Below are 22398 nucleotides of genomic sequence, written 5' to 3' on the forward strand. Positions count from 1 at the left end.
ACATTAATATTTGGTCACAGCAAATGGATGGTAAAATCTTGTGGTCTTTATCAAAAAAAGATATAATTACTACTCAGTCTTTAGCATTCTGAGGACATTCGGCACAGCAGAATCATTTGTTTATAATGCATTTTTTCTTTCTGGCATTAATTTCAATGGTATTCATAAGGGGAAAAATGCTTGGCACAAATAGCAAACTATAATCTCTCAAAGAGGTTCTTGCATACTATTCCTAAGAGATCTGCTTTAGTTAAAAGCGTTCTTCTGACCTGTGGATATTTGTGTACATGTTTGATTGAGTGGAAAAAACTGCTGGAGAAAAATGAGATCACAGATGTATGTTTTGGCTGCCATCAAGTCAATACAGTAATAGGTTGGTGAAAACATCAAAACACAATCAAAGCTGCCTTCAGTTTCTGAGTGCAGAATTCACTGGGCAGTCAGCCAGAAAAGGTCATCCCCCCCAATCTCATCAGTAATCATGAAGGAAATAAATAAGAGGATTATGGTTTTTGGAAAAAAGTTTAAGTGAATGCTCTACAGAAAACAGTTTCTGAATACCCTGGAGTATATGTGTTTTTGACTTAGGGTAGTAGGTGGAAATGAGCTATCAACAACAAGGCGATTTCATGCTTGCATATGTCTAACACAGAAAAATTGACTACAATTCAAGACATAGTTATGGAAATTGACACATATTTAACATGTCAATGCTTGGAAAATCCTTTGATACATTTTTGAAGAGATTAAGGAAAATGCAAATGTATCTGACTACAAAAGAAAGCTTGTAATCAATAATTTCATGCTAATTATAATAACTTGAATCTGAATAAAGTATTTGTGTGATCAAATCAATATTACTTTGCACAATCAAAACAGTGATGCTTTAATAATAATTTTGATATATAAATCACAAGAAAAAATACGGTAAATGAAAGTTTTAAATCCCCTCCCCTCACTGTGTTGAAAATTTGCTTTTTTGGTAAACGTTTTAATTATATGCCTTATTGGAGAAAATACATAAAACAATTTAAAAAATTACCACCCATTTTAATACATTATGTACTGTGTTAGTTGGTAACCATTTAAACTAGAAACAATGCTTCTCTCTGAGCTGAGCAGTAATATAAAAACACAGACACAGTGGTTTTGCTATCTGACCATATTTACAATCAACGTGCATTTGACACTAGACAGGGTGAATAGCTTTTATGTTAGAATAACTGTTTTTTAGTAAGAGTGGGAGGGATAAAAAATATAATGCAATGTAATAACTGTTAAGAAAAACACCAGCTCATATTAGACAATATTTTTATAATTGGCAATTGTTGAATTTTTTTACTAAATTATTTGGTTTAATCAGGGTACTTAATACTATTAATATTATGTGGGGATGGCAGTAGAATATTTTACTTAAATATAATAGAAATAAATATAGAAAATATATAATATACAAGCCATGAAAACAAATTGCATGTAGTATTTTGTAATATTTTATTTCAGTTATATCTATCTACACACATCCTGGTGACCAAATAAATTATACTTTTTTGGATTGTTGCCTTAAAACTTTGAAAAGCATGATTTTACCTAGCTAACAACTTACAAAATGGAAAAAAAAAACTATAAAAAATTAGTAACATCCTCTCCTCAACACAAAGAGAAATGCAGTGGTGAATATTATTTGATAAGCTAGGAATATCTAATATCAGCTGAATGTCAAACCCAAAATAGATTCAATAATAAAAATAATTGTGAAAATAATTTTTTACACTAACAATAAAGAATACATGTATCAAAGTTTATAATAATATCATCAATAGCTATTATTTTTTTTGTGCGTGGGTCACTCTACTAAAAGCTTAAAAACATTAGTTCTTTTAACCTTATGACAACTCTAGGAGATATATATTAATATCTCCATCTTCCAGAGGTAAAAAAATGTGGTAAGGGAGATTTAATCATTAGGAGAATTCTAGAATATGCCAGATCAGGACCAAAACTTATTCTAATAACTATACCATATGGCTATAGATGTTTATTGTGCTTTACATGAAAGATCTTTTTCCTAAAAGTTTCAGCCTGCAGTAAGGGACAATAGAACATAATAAGAATAGTTTATCTCGTGATTCTCACATTTTTACATTTATCACAATCATCTGGAGAGTTTTTAAAATCGGTTGTTGTACCCTATCCCAAGAGTTTCTGGTGAGGTGTGACGTGGGGCCCAAGAATTTGCTTTTTTTTTTTTTTTTTTTTTAAGTAGGTCAGCTCCACACCCAGCCTGGAACCCAATGCGGGGCTTGAACTCATGACCCTGAGCTGAGATCAAGAGTCCAAGGTTCAACCAACAGAACCACCCAGGCGCCCCTAGAACTTGCATTTTCAACAAATTTCCATGGGATGCTGAAACTGCTGGTCCAGGAACCAGACTTTAAGATCCACTTTTAAAAAAAAAAATAAATTGCATTAAAAGCATTCAGAATGTCCACAAAACAGCTGCAACTTTTTTTTTTTTTTGCAACTACAGACTGATATTCAGGTACCAGAACAACAATTATTTTTGTGTAAGCTGCATCACAGACAAGTGAAGATGCAAAAATATACAGCTAATTTGTGCTGTGCACAGAGCCTGCTTTACATTTCCGTGCGGATGTACCAGCCCCACCCTGTCCAGCAAGGTTCCTGGCTACGGAAAATACCCGCAGGCCAGGGCTCTCCAAACACACATCTCGTAGTGTGTTAACTACGCAAAAATGACGCTGTACGGTTTAAAAACAAATCTTACACCTTACGTTTCTTTTCTTTAAAAGGAGTGAGCTGTGTACAGGGGGGTTACGTGCTTTAAAGACAAGAGAACAAAAACTGCGCGACAACCAACCTATTCATCATCTTCATCTTCCGTCTTCATCCTCTTCATCTTCCTTGTCTTCCTGTTCTTCCCTCTCTTCTCCTGCGGTTTTCAGCCCTCACGACTCCCTCCTATGCCGCATCAGGCTTTCCTCTAGCGCGGCAAAGGCAATGACCTAGTTTCCTTCGGCCTGGCAGCCTTCTTTTCGTGCGGCTGCTTGTCACCAGCACAGGGTCCTCCACGTCTCTCCCGGTTTCTTTGCAACATCGCCAATGGATAGGCCGAGATGTTCCCCTTTGATTTGGGGGCGATACTCAGAACTAAACAAGAAAACGGCCAAAGGCGGCCTCCTGGGTGCATTGGGATCCTTGAACTTCTTTTTTGTTTCCCCTTGGGGGGGGATGTAAGTTTCCATTTCTCTTCCACAATGGGCCTTGTCCGCCTTTGCCACGTCTTCAGGTTTTCCTATCTTTCTGCAGACACGGTCTTCCAGCTCTCGGAGCACTCCTACTCGGAGAAGTTCTCCGAAGCATCTGGGCACTTCCTGTGCTTCTCTCAGCAAGTTTGCACAAACAGTGCATATGCGGACATTTTGCCTCTTGGCTTCTTAGCATCTCCGTTGCCCACGTTTAATTATTTTCCTCAGTGAGGCACAGAGCCGCCCAGCGCACGTTGGGCTCTCCCTTGTCCGGCACCGTCTCGGTGCAGCTCAGTGTGCTGCGTAGACTGTGAGAGCGGGAGCCAAACGCAGGCTCTTCAGTCTCCCCACTCCTTAACATTACTAACACCCACTTTTGTGCGTTTTTGTGGTGTGAACTTAGAACGGAAACCTACTGACCTCAACAGAATGAATCAAAATATCTCTGCCATCTGCATGGGAGCAGGATTTCCTGAGAAATCTAACGAATAGTATTATATCCAGTCTGTTGGCCATTAAATATATCGACACATTTTGAGAGGTGAAAATACAGAAGTTGCAAATATTTTTTTTTTAGTTTTTAGTTTCTGGTTTCATTATATTTTTATAATAAATAACCTGGGGCAACAGTTTCGGATTTAGTCTACTTCAATAGCCTAATGTGGCTACTGTTTTATTCAACAGTCTCTCCCACATACCTACTAATATTTTATTTCTACCAATATCTACTTTCCCCAAATATTACACAGAGTACATAAATTAAGCACTCACCCCAAAATAAAATTTATTCTAATTATAACATTTAATAAAATGATACGCAAATAATGAATCATGGAAAATTGCATCAAAAACTGGGGATGTACTGTGTGGTGACTAACAAAATAAAAATTATAAAAAATTATAAGAAAATTAAAAAAAATTAATAAAATGTTATGGACAAAGTAAATTTGCTACATGCACCAGAAAATTTAATGTTATTGAGTTATAAATGAGTCAAAAGCCTAGTTAAACTTGCTTTCGCATAAAATATAAAGAACAGGATCACGTTAGGTATACTTGGGACAAAAGAGGGTTTGCTGTTGGTAAAACAAAAACCTTAGAATTGAGGCAGAAGAGAGAGGATAAATCAGACTCAGATTTAAAAATGTGCTCTCAGAAGAGCCGATACAGCTGGGTTTGCAGTGAATAAACTGGAGTCATTTACCTACAGAGTGAGAATTGCCAAGGAGAAGCAACTGTGTCTTCAGGATTCTGAAATCAAAACTTCAGTAGTGGGTGTGTTTTGGTAAGTTCAAGTATGGTGTATCCATAACAATGACAATTTTCTTGAGGGAAATACTTTCAAGACAACTGCTACAAACTTCATGTTTATTTCCAGAGACACTTACAGGGATATTTTTGGACTTTATACATTCACAGTAAAATTGCACTATTAGACGTCTTGACTTATATACTTTCAGGCCAGGTTTTTTTTTTAATCTTTATTTTTTATTGGGTGGATAAACAATATCACATTAGTTTCAGGTATATAATATAGTGATTTAACATTTATATATGTTAACTTAAGGGGTTAAGTCTAGTTAACGTCTTTCACCATACAAAGTTATTACAAGATTATTGACTATAGTCCCTATACTCTACTCTCCTCTGGCAACTACCGGTTCTCTTTATTTATAAGTACCCGTTTCTGTTTGTTTGTTTGTTTGTTTGTTTTGCATGTTAATTTTTTTAGATTCAAGATATAAGTGAAAATATACAGTATTTGCCTATCTCCAACTTATTTGACTTAGCACATTACCCTTTATGTCCAAACATATTGTCACAAATGACAAGAGTTCATTCTTTATGATGCCTGAGTAATATTCCATTGTGTGTATTTGTGTATGTGTGTGTGTATACAAGATCTTTATCCATTTATCTATCAATGGACATTTAGGTTGTTTCCATATTGTTACTGTTGTAAATAATGCTGCCATGAACATAGGGGTGCATATCTTTTCAAATTAGTGTTTTTGTTTTCTTTAGATAAATACACAGAAGTGGAATTGCTGGATCATATGATAGCTCTATTTTAATTTTTTAAGGAACCTCCGTACTATTTTTCACAGTGGCTGCACCAGTTGACATTCCCACTAACAGAGTGGGAACATTCCTTTTTCTCCACATCCTCACATACACTTGTTATTTCTTGCCTTTTTGATACTGACCAATCTGACAGATGTGAGGTGATGTCTCGTATGGTTTTGATTTGCATTTTTCTAATAATTAGTGATCTTTTCATGAATCTCTTGGCCATCTGTATGTCTTCTTTGGAGAAACGCCTGCTCAGGTCCTCTGCCCATTTTGTGATCTGATTGTTCATTTGGTTTTTCGTATTGAGTTGTATGCGTTCTTTATATATTTGCATGTTAACCATTTATCAAATATATCATTTGCAAATATCTTTTCCTATTTAGTAGGTTGCCCTTTTTTGTTTTGATGATGATTTTCTTCACAGTGCAAAAGATTTTTAGTTTGGTGTAGTCTTAATTGTATATTTTTGTTTTGGTGCCCTTGCCTGGGAACACAGATCCCATGCGTATATATTGCTAAGACCAACATCCAAGAATTTACTGCCTATGTTTTCTTCTAGAAGTTTTGTAGTTTCAGGTGTCATACTAGGTCTTTAATCCATTTTAAATTTATTTTTGTATATGGTAGAAGAAAGTGGTCCAGTTTTATTCCTTTGCATGTAGCTGTCCAATCTTCCCAGCACTATTTGTTAAAGAGATGTCTTTTCCTCATTGTATAGTCTTGCCTCCTTTTACGTAGATTAATTGACTGTATAAGCATGGATTTATTTCTGTGCTCTCTGTTTTGTTCCATTGATCCATGTGTCTGTGTCTGTGCCAATATCATATTGTTTTGATTGCTATAGCTTTATAGTATAGTTTGAAATATGGGAGCATGATATATCTAGCTTTGTTCTTCTTTCTCAAGATCACTTAGGCTATTTGAGTTTTTTTGTGGTTCCTACAAATTTTAGGATTATGTGTTCTATTTCTGTGAAAAATCCTAGTGGTGTTTTCATAGATATTACATTGAATCTGTAGTTTTTTTGCGGGTAGTGTGGACATTTAAACTATAATTCTTCTAATCCATAAGCACGGTATATCTTTCCATTTATTTTGTTACCTCTAAATTCTTTCATCAATATTGTACAGTATTCAGAGTATATACCTCTTCAGCTAAAATATGTTCCCAGGTATTTTATTCTTACTGATACAATTGTAAATAGGATTGTTTTCTTAATTGCTCTTTCTGATGGTTCATTATTAGTGTATAGAAATGCAACAGATTTTCTGTGTTAATTTTGTATCCTGAAACTTTACTGGATTTATTAGTTCTAATCATGTTTTTGGTAGAATCTTTAGGATTTCGTATATAAAATATGTCATCTGGAAACAGTGACAGTTTTACTTCTTATCAATTTTGTTCTTTCATTTCTTATTCTTATCTGATTGTTGTGGCTAGGATTGCCAGTACAGTGTTTGAAAAAAGTGATGGGAGCGACCCAGCTTCAGCTGCTGTCAGTTCACTGGTGGGTGGGCCTAAATCTCCCACAACCAGGGCAGGAGCTGCTTTGGAGGACCACCAGCTTTCTAAGGCAGCCTGCCTGATGTCTAGGGTAGAAGCTACTTTGCCAGGAGTACCAGTCAGGACCAAGGGCATCTGCCATTGTGGCGAGAGCTGCTTTGGAGGGGATATCCTGTCCAGTTCTCCTCACTGGGTGTGAAGAGGCAGGGGCTACTTTGGAAGGGCACCCTCGGGGTGGGTGGGTTGGGGGAGATGGGTCCACAGGCAACACAGGACAGGGTAAGTTTTGCTAGGGAAGTAAATGGAGAGTGTCAGTACAGTTCCTGCCAGCATTAGGCCAGTGAGACAGAAGCATGGTAAGAAAAATTCTGCCCACCATTGCATACATTCTCTGGGAAAGTTTCTTTCGATCCCTACCCTTCCAGCACACAACGTAAAATTAGTCAATAAATCTCTTTTATGTATGGCCCAGGCATTTTTCAAAGTGCTGCCTCTGTGCTGGGTCTTAGAACGAGTGAGTTTGTGCGCAGGCCCTTTGAGAACAGTCTCAGTTTCCTGTAGCCCTCCTGCACTCCCAAAGTGAAGCCCTGATGCATTTCAAAGCTTCCAGAGTAGAGCCCTACTGATTTTCAAAGCCAGACATAGGGATGCCCATCTTTCTGGTACAGATCCCAAGGGCAGGGGGTGCCCAATGTGTGGTTCGAACCCCTTGCTCCTCAGGGAGAACTACAGGTGCAATATGCCTCCTGCTTGTCAGATCCTATGCCAGGGCTTTGGGTCCTGACCAGACTGCATCTCTGTCCCTCTTATTTTTCTTGATGTGGCTTTTAATTTAACTGTGGAAGAGATATTCTGATGGTCGTCAGCTTATTCTTAGAGAGAGTTGCTCTATATGTAGTTGCAGCCTCGGTGTATCCATGGGAGAAGGTGAGCTTTGGATCCTTCTGCTCTGCCGTCTTGATCCCAAGAACCACCTTTGGCCCAGTTTTAAAGTGAAATTTACACCTAATAGTTCTTTATTATTCTTTTAAATTATAGCAAAAGTATTATTTAAGAAAGAAAACTATAGCAGCTAAAGTATATATGATGTTGATAAGGATGTCGATGATATTGGTGTTTTGATTTGATGGCAAAGGCATAAATTAAGAATTGTGTTTGCCTACTTAGCAGGGGATCTGAGATTAATACATAAAACAGGATTGATAAAAGAAATCAGAAATAAAAATGACCAAAAGAAGCATAATTAGAGATGTAAAGGATTTATATCATATATGCAATTGCTCCATACCAGATATAAGAAGCGTGGTTTAACATGGACTTTCAGTTTAATCATAGATGTAATTATTTTGGCATGGTAATAAAAATTTATTTGATGTAAGATACATAGCATTGGTTTGCATATTATTAAAGTTGTACAGCATACTGACAGGAAGACTACCTTGGGCCCCTTATAATTGATACTGTGTTTTAAGTATTTTGCACTGAATTGTGAAATATATATCCTAAGGGACTTTTAAAGGAATAGGTATGGTATAAAGAAGAAAAAAATTTGAAATCTTGTATAACTAATACTCAGATTCAGATACAAAACATTAGTATCTCTGAAGCCTCCTCTCTTACCATGCTTTTTCTTTATGCCGTGATGTGGTTAACGAAGCTCAAATTTACATGATTTGGCAAATGCGAAGCCAGTTTCAGCACGCATCTTACCTTTCCTGGTTTCTAGAGTCACCTAGTTTTTGGAATATTCATTCTCTTCTTTCTTGGCAGCTTATCTTTACGTTCATGATACTACCTTTTTGAAATGTTATTCCACTCTCAGAATTGTTTATATTAGAAAGGCTGTTCAGTGTACCATAATTCTTGTTGAAATATCAATTAGTCAAATATGTTTTTATATTTGAAATATAACAGTAAGTACCAAGTTCATTTTAATCCAAGAGGGTCATATTTTATGCATGCAAGTGGATTTGTAGATAATTATAGTAGACAGCAGGAAGATGGATAAATCGTTTGTTGCTTTTATAAAGGAGAAGATAAGCATTTACTCCTCCAGAAGTGCTATTTTAAATATTATCCTAGAAGATATTATGCCAGAGCACTGGAACCTAGAGCATTTTCCATGCGTAACAAATGTGGCAACAAAACAATTCCAGAGCAGGAAAAATTTGTATTTTTATTAAAATCGTCAGAGTACCAATGCTGGTAACTCCTGAAAGAACTGTAAAGAAAAAAAGATAACAATATTATGATTTAAAGAGATATAAAATTGTGGTGCCTTCATTTCAAGAAATGTTTTCTCTACCCAAGCCATTTTTGAGAACTTCATACAAAAATAAAGAAAATAGATAGGGAAGCTGGAGTAAAAAATAATGACATCATGACAGATGTTTCAGACACAGTTAAAATGGTTATTGTGGCAATAGCTCAGCAGTAGTGGGACAAAGAACGGAAGATAAGCACCTGCATTATAGCTATAAGGAATGACAATGTTCTCTAACCCAGCATCAGAGGCGAATCAGAATGCACCTAACAAATAATCAGTGGGATATTTTTAAGATACATGTATGTACGTATCATCATCACCCTGATAATCATTCTTTAAGGAATATCTAAAAGAATAAAAAAGAATGCTAGAATTTGACCTATTTCTTTATCGGTTCACCTAAAATGCACCTATAATTATAAAATTTAAATGATAAGAAACAATTTTGTATATCTTTTCATATCATTGTTCTATTAAAATGTAAATCATTCCAGGAACTATTTGAAGGTCTTTTCTTCTTTATTCCTTTCCTGCCCTTTGGAAAACAGAACTCAAAATCTTTTTTCTTCTAAAGCATACATAATTTAGCTGTATCTGACATATTGATTGTTTGCATTTCATTCCTGTCTGTGCATAGGCTTGAAATAATCCTTGAAGTATTCAGGAGGAAGGTGTAGGCTGAAGGATTCTGCCTACATCACTCCTTGCTCTAGAACTTTTCGGTTTTCAGCTGTAAATTGGTAATTCTATGTTAATTTTCATTTAGAGAATTTCTTGGCTTCAATAATCTGAAACAACAACAACAAAAAAAACCCCACATTTCTGTGAATACAGGATTGACACAGAGATTGTTTTTCTTCTACTTTAAGCTTGACTATGGATTTGAGCAATTAATTGTTCAGTTATTCCTAACAATTATTATAATGATCAAACAAGGATATCAATTTAAAAGTATTTATAAACGTAAAATCTCTTATTTAAGTGATTTTGAAACTACTTCCATCAGAGTGTCTATATTTGACATTTTCAATATAAGATTCATTTACTAAGAGATTAATTAGCCCTGTTTTCCACTCTATGTTCAATCTAAAAATGTACATTTTGAATAATGTCTTTTTTTTAGAAAGGGAAAAATACAGATTTTTTCAAATATAGCTTTTTTCCAAAGCTTTTCTTACATAAAACACTCTGAAAATGGTTGCCAAGTGTGATTCATTGCTGACAAAAAAAAAAAAAAAGAAATGTGAAAGATTTTCTAAGTATCTCATTTTTTTAAAAAATGTAGTATTTTTGCTGTTCACTTATTATTCCATGGTTGACATTTTCAGTGGTGGAAATTAACAGGTATTTTGTTATTCCTTGTTAACCTGACATGACCTTTGTTTGCTGTAATATGTTGTTGGTAGAAATGAACACACCTATAGGACTTGTAGCTGATAAGATACAAGAATAAAAATTACTACTTTAAGTTATTTTGAAGTTTAAAAATCACTGAAATTCTGTGTATTGGCAATGTATTTGTTTAAAAAACTGCATTAAGGCACAAGTAATTATAAATACATAATTTTAGCCTTATTTCCAAATGTTACACTCATTTCTTTCCCATCAGTGGAAATTTCCACACTATAAAATTTAAATACACTTTTAATTCTTAGCAGATTTCAATGTTTTTATTTAGTTACCTCACTATGCAGATTGTACCTTACTGTCATATAAAATGAGTTATTTGCCTCAATTTCAAGTAAAGAAAAACCAAAAATTACAATGAATTCCAGTGTGTAAGTCAGATTCATATGGTATTAATTTTAATAAAAAATAATGATTCAAAATCATGTCTCCTTTCTTCATATTGATGCTGGGTGACTATTAGTTGCATCAGATAATTTGGAGACAACTTAAGGAAAGAACATTTTCATATACCTTTCCAAAAAATATATTTATGTTGTTGAAGATAAAAATTCCCACTGTTCTAGAAAAAGAACAGAGAATAGGTTAATAATGACATATCAGTAGAAATATAACTTTTATATTTACCATAGTGTCTATGTACATCACTGCAACCCATCCCACCAAATATCTTTGTTGAATAGGTAGTAAAACTGAGGAGAGGGGAACCTGGGTGGGTCAGTCGGTTAAGTATCTGCCTTCAGCCTTGGCATGATCTCAAGCTCTTGGGATCAAGCCCTGCATCAGGATCCCTGCTCAGTGGGGAGTCTGCTTTCACTCTCCCTTAGCCCCTCCCCCCAGCTCATGCTCATCCAGGCTCTCAAATAAATAAACATTTTTTTAAAAAACTGAAGAGAGTAGAGAATAAAAGAGATAGTAATATCATAAACTGATTATTGGTGATGAGCATAAAGAATATTATTCACAAGGAGAAATTTGAGTTGCAAAGTTGATAAAAATGAAGATATTAAAGATATTGAATAAGAGAGAAATTTCTGATAATCATGGCCCTGTAAAAATCTGTGGGTATAGAAAACAGAGTTCCATGTCAGTTGAAATGACAGATATCACTCAGTAAGATAACTAATATTTAACAAGACAATACACATATTGCATTTTGAAATGAATATGAAACATTTTGAATAAAGAACACAAACAGTGTTGTATGGTTACTTTGAATTGATTATGGTTATAACAGTAGTGAATGGTTGCCACTGTAATTTAAGAAACAGTCTATGTAGGACCTGGGATATAAGCAATATCAGTCTGATAAATGGAACAAGTGATAAGCTTAAATCAGTGTAGTGATGACTAGTAATGTCTTCAGGAATGTATAAGAAAACACACTTGGGAATGGATATGTAAGAGCAGTATTTGTACCTACAATAAGGGGAAGAGCTAGACTGACTTAAAGAGATCTAAGAAGTAAACAGAGGAAAATAAGATAATTTTTGAGCAAGAAGGGAATTAGAGAATAAAGTGGTGACTGAATTGAGAGTGGGGGATGCTGCTTTATATGTGTAGCCCAGGAACTGCTGAGTTTCCCTCTTTTTCCCTTTCATATAACTGGCCTTCAACAACTTAAAACAAAAACAAAAAGAAAGTTAATTATAATTTTTGATAGTGTTACTAAGGCATTTGAATGATTCTGTACCCTTTTAACTACAATGTTTAAGGAAAGCCTTGCTAGTTGAGGACTTTACTTACTTGTCTTCTCAGAAAGACTGGAACTTCAACTCAATTACCCAGATGTCCATCTTCATTCCATCTCATGAATTTAGTTTTTATTTTGTTTTGTTTGTTTTTAAAGTTTTTATTTATTTATTTGAGAGAGAGAGAGAGCAGAGTGAGAGAGAGAACTCAAGCGGGGTGGTGAGGTGGGGGGCAAAGGGAGAGGGAGAAGCAAACTTCCCACTGAGCAGGGAGCCCAGTGATGCTGGCGCATCCCAGGACTCTGAGAACATCGCCTGAGCCGAAGGCAGGTGCTTAACTGACTGAGTCGCCCAGGCATCCCGCATCTCATGAACTTAGTATTGGACTATGAGAAGATGTACAGGTGGCTGTTGAATTCTAGATCAATGTACTCACCAGTGAGAAATCTGGGGCCATTAGGTAACTTCGTTAATAAGCACGCTTCTGCTAAAATTCTCTGTAGTTTCCTTTTCCACTCTCTTGAGAATATCTTCAGTTAATCTTTGAAGAAGAAACACTTCTTTTATTAGCAGAGTTGTATTTTTTCCTGTTATAAAAGAATCTCCAATATGGAGCTTAGTAACCCAAAGATCTCTGGCTACAGCAGTAACAAAAATTAGCATATTCATAATTAAGGAATAATTTTTTGTTTTCTTTATGTTGTTATTCCGTTAACTGAGAAGATTCATATTCTCCTAGGGTATATAGTTAGAGAGTATTGGTTAAACAGATTTGCCAGTTTGTCACAATCATAGACATTCTAACAAAGCTAGTGAAAAATTATAGTCGTAAGTAGATACTAGTGTCAGTGACTCTTGGAAAGAAAATAATGCACATATAACAATATGAATAAAATAACCATAGACTGAAATATTAAGTTAATCATTTATTTACTTAAGATTCATAATATGGTCCTACAACAAATTTGTTATACAGCAAATACAACATAATGGAAATATAAAGAATATTAAGAATGATTAAGGATATAAAGAAAGATTGAAGCTATGACCCCAAACCACTGAGATCATTGTCAGAATCTTTATAAAGACCATGGATTTAATTTTTTTCTCTGACTTCTAAGGAATGTATTTTATATTGTAAATGTTCTCAAGGAGCATGCTATGCAGTCTGCTCAGAATGACCCATGTTGTGTTCTTATAGATTGTCACATCTCTTCATTTTATCTAGTATATAACATAATATTTGCTTCACTTAAGGAAGTCCAGTAACAAAATAATTCAGGAAGCCAAATTACTTTTTTAGATGTATTTGATCCAATTTTTACTGGATTATTATTAAGATATACCAATGGGTTTTACTCTATATGATTTTTCAGCTCTAATAAAATACCATTAGAAAAAAGTATTCTATCTATTCCAGCAATTATTAAACCAGAAAGAATGCTGTTTGTTTTGTTTTGTTTTGTTTTGTTTTGTTTTGTTTTGTTTTGTGACAAATCTCTTTGGATCATGGTAGTTTTATGGAAAAGCTCATTTCCTAACTCGAAACAAGAAAGGTATAATTACAGAAGGCTTGTGTTGTGGGTTGAATTGTGTTCCCTCTCCCCAAATTCACATGTTGAAGTCCTAATCCCTAGCATTTCATAATATAATCTATTTGACATAGGGCAATTATGTTTAAATGAAGTCATACATATGTATGACCTTGATCCAATCTAATTGCTGTCTTTCTAAGGAGAGGAAATTTGGACACTCAAAAAAGATATCAGAAAAACAGGCCTCATGAGGAGAGTTGAGAAGGTGACCATCTGCAAGCCGAAGAGAGTCTTCAAGAGAAACCAAACATAATAACACCTTAATCTTGAATTTTTAACCTCTAGATCTATGAGAAAATAAATTTCTACTGTTTAAGCCAGCGCTCTGTAGTATTTTGTTATGGTAGCTCTACCATACTACTATAGGTGGGTAGGATGGCACAACTGACAGTATTTTAATAGTTAAGAGAAAAGAAAGGATCACGTGCAGTTAATGGCATGTACATGCAGACACAAAAGATGTGACATTTTCTTATTGGAAAATTCTGAATATGGTTTGAAAGACACAACAGGATATGAATTTGGTGATTGAGAAGGTATCAAAATTGTGAAAAGCTTCCTATGCCATGGTATGTGGTTGATTTTTAATCTGTGGGTAATGAAGAGCCATCACACACATTTTCAAGAAAAAGCAGTAAGAGTGAGTAGGAGAATGCAAGGCTCAAGTGATGAAAGAAAATTTTGTGTTCAGGAAAGACATTCTAAAGGATTATTTTTTTTTTAAAGTTTAAAAATAGTCATGTGATGTCCTTGTCCCAGAAAAATCTAGGAAAAGTAACTATGGGGAATACTCCTGATTCAGAAACAATTTAAAATCAATTCTAAACAAATAATTATAAATACTTTTCTTAATGACTAAGTTAATAAATACATTTGGCAGAAGAAACACTGCATGGTTTTAGTATGATAAGGTAATTAATACCTGATGTGGCTTTTCACTGCCCCAGTCAACCAACGATAACTGTTTTTTCTAAATTTTGATTTTAAGTAGTGTTTCTGAATAGATTTGACTGATGTTTAGCATTTGTCAAAAACAGGAAGCCATGAATAGATTCAAGTAATCCATTGTTTTGTCTCATCTGAGGAATGATGAAGTAAAGGAATTCCATTAAAATTTTGAGGTATTTTAGGGAATCTTAATTTAATGATAAAATCCAGTGAAGAAAAAAAAATGCTGTGAACTGACTGAAACTTGCCTGAAACACCAATAAAGGTATAAAAGTAGTGTAAGTTATTTGTGATATAAAAGTACCTGTAGCTTTGAAATCCAGGAAAGAAAGAAAACAGAAAAAGGAAAGGACTTTGATAGATGCCCTTTTAGCCCTCAGATTCCCAGGAGTTTTGATTCTGTTTCTTTATTTTTCTTTGGACTGTTATATAATCTGATGTCTGAGCCACCAAAGCACCTCTGAACTAGTGTTTAAATATGCCACTGAGCCCCAAGTCTTTCAGGGTTAATTATGGGCAAAATACAGTACTTAAGAGAAAGGTAAAAATGAATTACCTACCTGAAATATCCTTTCAGGTTTATGACTCTCAGGATGCAGAAATATTTTGTTCCTAGTTTCTAATGGCATCCATGATGTCAAGATTTAGTGTAAGAATGCACTGAAAGTGACGTTTATATTAAAGAAAGCTGCCAAGACCAAGGTATGTAGAAAATTGGTTCACTATGAGAATTGCCTTATGAAAGAAATGCAAAAATCTGTGCAGTTGTGGGCTGAGTGTGATATACAATATATGGTTGGGGCATCATTTGATTTCATTTTTATTTATATTATAATTGGTGATAGGGTCTTTGGAAAAATAAGTTCTTACCTCTAAGTATGCTTGCATGTGCAGACTGCTTTATGAAGAAACTGGTTTAACTGATGGTCACAACAAATTCATTATGAATACTTTTGGGAGAAGAAAACCTCACTGAGGTGCCTTTTCTGTAACAGGAATTCTGAAAGTGATTCAAAACTATGCTGGGTGTCTTCATTTCATAAATCTCCATAAAGGCAAAAAGCTATTATAGGCATCATATTTCTAAGTTCCTGTATTTTTACAGTGTAATTTTTTTAAAAACCAAGAAAACAGTCAATAAGAAAGTCAAGTGCAATTTTTAAATGAGGAAGCTAGCCTTAGATTGCACAATAAATTTTTTGTTGTTGTTGTTAATGTTTTGCTAGAAAACCTGGATTTCTTGCAAGTACATCTCAATGGCTTTTCAAGGAGATGTATTGATGGGGAAAGAATATGCTCATTATTATTTTTTTTTGTCCTGCAGGGAGCATATTTGCACACAAGCACTTCTTTCAACTTTCCTCTTTACTCTGTACAAGGGAACATCTATGCAGCTTGAGTAATTTTTTGGTCTGGTTGTATAACATTCTCAATTGACCCCTTTCCAGGGTCCATGGAAAATTTAGTGGTAATGTGAATGAGAACTTCTTGGACTGGTTATAAAAAAAAAAATTCAAATTTCAACAGAAAAATACCAATAGGCAAAAAGAAAATATACTTTCTCTTCTCTGAGTAGGTTCATATGTTTGAGAGGATTCTACTGTGTCCCTACTTTTCTCAGTCTCACAACTGTAACAACTATCAGTCACTCAAATTGCCTTTCACATGTGGAAGGTTTGAGGTTCTAATCAGATCTAATTCAGGTGATTGGGTTCCCTATTACTGTGTCGAAACAACTTAATGACTTGAAGGATTTAAGTAATATACTCTGAACTAATTAACATTTGATTTTGAATTATTTTTTTTCCACTGGAACAATAGTGCAGAAGTCAGATTATGTAACTAGAATAATTTCAGGGTTCCATTTCATTCCTAAAGTAGAGCCTAAACAATTATTTTCTGACTGGTGGCTGGGGGGTGCAGGTGAGGGGTGTGTGTCAGAGGGGTTGGGTAAAATTCCCAAAGAAAGGCAATTTGTATTTTATCTAGATTACTTTTCTCTGAGTATTTATCATGATTACTGATAACAGCCACATGAATCCTATTTCAATATTCTAGTAACAATATAATATATTCATTTATCTATGCATTTGTTAATTTATTTTTTCATTCAATGACTATTAAACTACATTCTGGGACTCATGCCGGGCACAAGAAATACAAAAATGCTTAAGATAGAGTCCATGTTTTTATGGAGGTTATGAGCTGGTAGTGAGATATTTCAAAAACAATATTTAAAAATGTTGAAAATACACCCCACTATCAGAAATAGACAGAACACCCTGGCAAAAACTAAGCAAAGAATCAAAGGCTTTGAATACCATACTCGACGAGTTGGACCTCATAGATATATATAGAACACTACACCCCAGAACCAAAGAATACTCATTCTATTCTAATGCCCATGGAACATTCTCAAGAATANCCATGGAACATTCTCAAGAATAGATCATGTTCTGGCACACAAAACAGGTCTCAACCGATACCAAAAGACTGAAATTATTCCCTGCATATTCTCAGACCATGACACTTTGAAATTGGAACTCAACCACAAGGAAAAATTTGGAAGAAACTCAAACACTTGGAGACTAAGAACCATCCTGCTCAAGAATGACTCGATAAACCAGGAAATCAAAAAACAAATTAAACAATTTATGGAGACCAACGAGAATGAATACACAACGGTCCAAAACCTATGGGATACTGCAAAGGCAGTCCTAAGGGGGAAATACATAGCCATCCAAGCCTCACTCAAAAGAATAGAAAAATCTAAAATGCAGTTTCTATATTCTCACCTCAAGAAACTGGAACAGCAACAGAGGGACAGGCCTAACCCACTGACAAGGAAGGAGTTGACCAAGATTAGAGCAGAAATCAATGAATTAGAGACCAGAACCACAGTAGAGCAGATCAACAGGACTAGAAGCTGGTTCTTTGAGAGAATCCATAAAATTGATAGACCACTGGCAAAACTTGTCCAAAAACAAAGAGAAAGGACTGAGATTATTAAAATTATGACTGAAAAGGGAGAGGTCACGACCAGCACCATTGAAATTGCAAGGATTATTAGAAACTTTTATCAACAGCTATATGCCAAAAAACTAAACAATCTGGAAGAGATGGAGGCCTTCCTGGAAACCTATAAACTACCAAGACTGAAACAGGAAGAAATAGATTTCTTAAATAGGCCAATTAACTATGAAGAAATTGAGTCAGTGATAAACAACCTTCCAAATAATAAAACTCCAGGCCCAGACGGTTTTCCTGGGGAATTCTACCAAACATTCAAAGAAGAAATAATACCTATTCTCCTAAAGCTATTTCAAAAAATAGAAACAGAAGGAAAGCTACCAAACTCATTCTATGAGGCTAATATTACCTTGATCCCCAAACCAGGCAAAGACCCCCTCAAAAAGGAGAATTACAGACCGATTTCTCTAATGAATATGGATGCCAAAATCCTCAACAAGATCCTTGCTAATAGAATCCAACAGTACATTAAAAGGATTATCCATCATGACCAAGTGGGATTCATACCTGGGATGCAAGCATGGTTCAACACTCGCAAATCAATCAATGTGATACATCATATCAACAAGAAAAGACTCAAGAACCATATGATCCTCTCAATTGATGCAGAAAAAGCATTTGACAAAATACAGCATCCTTTCCTGATTAAAACCCTTCAGAGTGTAGGAATAGAGGGTACATTTCTCAATCTCATAAAAGCCATCTATGAAAAGCCTACTGCAAGCATTATTCTCAATGGGGAAAAGCTGGAAGCCTTTCCCTTAAGATCAGGAACACGACAAGGATGCCCACTCTCGCCACTATTATTCAACATAGTACTAGAAGTCCTTGCAACAGCAATCAGAAGACAAAAAGGGATCAAAGGTATCCAAATCGGCAAAGAAGAAGTCAAACTGTCTCTCTTTGCAGATGACATGATACTCTATATGGAAAACCCAAAGGAATCCACTCCCAAACTATTAGAAGTTATAGAACAATTCAGTAAGGTGGCAGGATACAAAATCAATGCCCAGAAATCAGTTGCATTTCTATACACGAATAACGAGACTGAAGAAAGAGAAATTAGGGAATCCATCCCATTTACAATAACACCAAAAACCATACGTTACCTTGGAATTAACTTAACCAGAGACGTAAAGGACCTATATCCTAGAAACTATAGATCACTTTTGAAAGATATTGAGGAAGACATAAAAAGATGGAAAAATATTCCATGCTCATGGATTGGAAGAATTAACATAGTTAAAATGTCCATACTACCCAGAGCAATCTACACTTTCAATGCTATCCCGATCAAAATACCGAGGACATTTTTCAAAGAACTGGAACAAATAGTCCTTAAATTTGTATGGAACCAGAAAAGGCCCCGAATCTCCAAGGAACTGTTGAAAAGGAAAAACAAAGCTGGGGGCATCACAATGCCGGATTTCGAGCTGTACTACAAAGCTGTGATCACAAAGACAGCATGGTACTGGCACAAAAACAGACACATCGACCAATGGAACAGAATAGAGAACCCAGAAATGGACCCTCGGCTCTTTGGGCAACTAATCTTTGATAAAGCAGGAAAAAACATCCGGTGGAAAAAAGACAGTCTCTTCAATAAATGGTGCTGGGAAAATTGGACAGCTACATGCAAAAGAATGAAACTTGACCACTCTCTCACACCATACACAAAAATAAACTCCAAATGGATGAAAGACCTCAATGTGAGACAGGAATCCATCAAAATTCTAGAGGAGAACATAGGCAACAACTTCTATGACATCGGCCAGAGCAACCTTTTTCACGACACATCTCCAAAGGCAAGAGAAATAAAAGATAAAATGAACTTATGGGACTTTATCAGGATAAAGAGCTTCTGCACAGCCAAGGAAACAGTCAAAAAAACTAAGAGACAGCCCACGGAATGGGAGAATATATTTGCAAAGGACACCACAGATAAAGGACTGGTATCCAAGATCTACAAAGAACTTCTCAAACTCAATACACGAGAAACAAATAAACAAATCATAAAATGGGCAGAAGATATGAACAGACACTTTTCCAATGAAGACATACAAATGGCTAACAGACACATGAAAAAATGTTCAAAATCATTAGCCATCAGGGAAATTCAAATCAAAACCACACTGAGATACCACCTTACGCCAGTTAGAATGGCAAAGATAGACAAGGCAAGAAACAACAATTGTTGGAGAGGATGTGGAGAAAGGGGATCCCTCCTACATTGTTGGTGGGAATGCAAGTTGGTACAGCCACTCTGGAAAACAGTGTGGAGGTCCCTTAAAAAGTTAAAAATTGAACTACCCTATGACCCAGCCATTGCACTACTGGGTGTTTACCCCAAAGATACAGACGTAGTGAAGAGAAGGGCCATATGCACCCCAATGTTCATAGCAGCATTGTCCACAATAGCTAAATTGTGGAAGGAGCCGAGATGCCCTTCAATAGATGACGGGATTAAGAAGCTGTGGTCCATATATACAATGGAATATTACTCAGCTATCAGAAAGAACAAATTCTTAACATTGCTGCAACATGGAAGGCACTGGAGGAGATAATACTAAGTGAAATAAGTCAAGCAGAGAAAGACAATTATCATATGATTTCGCTCATCTATGGAGCATAAGAACTAGGATGATCAGTAGGGGAAGAAAGGGATAAAGAAGGGGGGGGTAATCAGAAGGGGGAATGAAACATGAGAGACTATGGACTATGAGAAACAAACTGAAGACTTCGGAGGGGAGGGGGGTGGGGGAATGGGATAGACTGATGATGGGTAGTAAGGAGGGCACGTATTGCATGGTGCACTGGGTGTCATACACAACTAATGAAGCATCGAACTTTACATCGGAATCCGGGAACGTACTGTATGGTGACTAACATAATATAATAAAAAAATCATTAAAAAAATGTTGAAAATAAAAACAGAAATTTTATTTTCTGTGATGTATCATAGATTTATTTGACAATATTATAACTAGACTCAATTTCATGATGTTGTTACTGGCTGTCTTTATACTCCTATTTCCTATCACTCAGCCTTACTTTTTATGTTATATGAATATTAAACAGATTTAGCTCTTCAAAAATCTTCATGTTATGCCCTTATTTTGCATAGTATTTTCTTTCCCTTCATTCCCTTCATCATAATCATTTTTGACATAGTCAATAAATTAAGCAGGCACATCATTTAATTTTATTAATGGTGACAATTGAGAGTTGTGTATTTTTTCTTCTATTTTTTAAAATATTTAAAACACACTCTGGGAACAATCCCTTGACAAATATAATTAAAAGTTTATTTAAGAGTTTGATTTTTAATTTATATTTTAGGAGGTAGAAAATAAAGTAGACAATATAATTTATACATCCAAAAATACCCACAGAAATATTAAAAAATAGTATCATAAAGACATCTTTTTAAAATTAACTCACTGATTATGTAAAAAAGTGAATTTAGGATTCAGGATTTTAGAGTTATTTATACTTTTGTCTTGCTGTGGAGGATAAGTTAATATTTTAAACTGTCTAGATCATAGTTTGTGTGCATATGTAATTGCTGTTGTTTTGTGATCTTTATTTTTTTCAACTTTATTGTGTCATAACTGACAAAATTATAAGACAGTTAAAGTGTCCAATATGATTTGGTACACATACGCATTATGAAAGGATTCCCCCAAACGAGTAAACATTAATCACCAGACTTTGTGTGTGAACATTTAAGTTCTACTCTTAAGCAAATTTCAGTGATACGGTACAGTGTTACCAAGTATAGTTGCCATGTTATACATTAAGTACTCAGCCCCTCTTCATCTTACAGCTTAAAGTTTGTACCTTTTTAGCAATATCTCCCTATTTTTCTTGTCCTCCAGCCCCTGGCAACCACTTTTCTACTCTGTTTCTATGAGGCCTGCCTGCCTCCCTCCCTCCCTTCCTTTTTTTTCCCCCCCAATACGTATTTTTCTTGTTTTCTTTTTTCTTTTCTTTTCTCTCTTCTCTTCTCTTTTGTTGTCCTCTCTCTCCTTTTCCTCCCCTTTTCTTTTTTCTCTTTTACTTCTCTCTGTTTCTATGAGGCCTGCCTGCCTCCCTCCCTCCCTTCCCTTTTTCCCCCCCCAATACGTATTTTTCTTGTTTTCTTTTTTCTTTTCTTTTCTCTCTTCTCTTCTCTTTTGTTGTCCTCTCTCTCCTTTTCCTCCCCTTTTCTTTTTTCTCTTTTACTTCTCTCTGTTTCTATGAGGCCTGCCTGCCTCCCTCCCTCCCTTCCCTTTTTCCCCCCCCAATACGTATTTTTCTTGTTTTCTTTTTTCTTTTCTTTTCTCTCTTCTCTTCTCTTTTGTTGTCCTCTCTCTCCTTTTCCTCCCCTTTTCTTTTTTCTCTTTTACTTCTCTCTGTTTCTATGAGGCCTGCCTGCCTCCCTCCCTCCCTTCCCTTTTTCCCCCCCCAATACGTATTTTTCTTGTTTTCTTTTTTCTTTTCTTTTCTCTCTTCTCTTCTCTTTTGTTGTCCTCTCTCTCCTTTTCCTCCCCTTTTCTTTTTTCTCTTTTACTTCTCTCTGTTTCTATGAGGCCTGCCTGCCTCCCTCCCTCCCTTCCCTTTTTCCCCCCCCAATA

At 35.4% G+C, this 22398-nt stretch overlaps 2 pseudogenes; both read right to left on the reverse strand.

Moving 5' to 3' along the window:
* Nucleotides 1–2782: 2782 nt before the first annotated feature.
* On the reverse strand, nucleotides 2783–3481 carry LOC100483700 (annotated as a pseudogene).
* The window catches only part of LOC109490465, a 37652-nt pseudogene continuing 18734 nt past the window's right edge, over nucleotides 3481–22398 (reverse strand).

This window comes from Ailuropoda melanoleuca, chromosome 1, assembly GCF_002007445.2.
Source record: "Ailuropoda melanoleuca isolate Jingjing chromosome 1, ASM200744v2, whole genome shotgun sequence".
NCBI lineage: Eukaryota > Metazoa > Chordata > Mammalia > Carnivora > Ursidae > Ailuropoda > Ailuropoda melanoleuca.